Genomic DNA, 857 nt, shown 5'->3' on the forward strand with positions numbered 1-857 from the left:
CTTGGAATGAGAGGGCGGAGATAGCTTTTTAAGAGCTGAAGGACAAGTTGACGTCCGCCCCTGTGCTAGTATTGCCAGAGCAAGGGGTTAGGTATACGATATATACTGACGCCTCTCGCGTTGGTCTGGGTTGTGTCCTTATACAGAAGGACAGGGTGATTGCATATGCTTCGAGACAATTGAGGAAACACGAAGAAAATTATCCTACACATGACCTGGAGTTGACAACTGCCATTTTTGCATTAAAGCTCTGGAGACATTACCTCTACGGAGAGGAGTTCGAGCTCTTTTGCGACCACAAGAGCCTTAAGTATATTTTCACGCAGCGTGACTTGAATATGAGGTAATGTCGATGGATGGAAACATTGAAAGACTTTAAGTTCGATGTTTCTTACCATCCGGGCAAGACGAACCTTGTGGCAGACGCATTGAGTCGCAAGAAGGCTATAGAGTTTGTGGCTCCGCTAATGATAGCAGAATGGGACATGTTGGAGTTTGTGCGAGACTTTGAGCAGAAACTTACTGTGGAAGAGCCGTATGAGGTTATCACACACATTCGTGTACAGCCCCTCATTGACGAGAGGATCGTTGCAGCTCAGGCAGATGATGAGCTTTTGGCGAAGATGAGAGAGGGGTTGGTACAGATGAGGACTCTGAGTGGAGTGTTAGTTCAGATGGGGGCCTACGATTTCATGGCCGGTTATGTCTCAGACATTCCTGACTTGAGACGGGAGGTTCTCGAGTCAGCCCATAATTCTAAGCTTGCGATGCATCCAGGTAGCACGAAGATGTATCAAGATATGAGAAGATCTTATTGGTGGGACAACATGAATGTTCATATTGCTGAGTTTGTATCT

Source organism: Magnolia sinica, chromosome 3, assembly GCF_029962835.1.
Source record: "Magnolia sinica isolate HGM2019 chromosome 3, MsV1, whole genome shotgun sequence".
Lineage (NCBI taxonomy): Eukaryota > Viridiplantae > Streptophyta > Magnoliopsida > Magnoliales > Magnoliaceae > Magnolia > Magnolia sinica.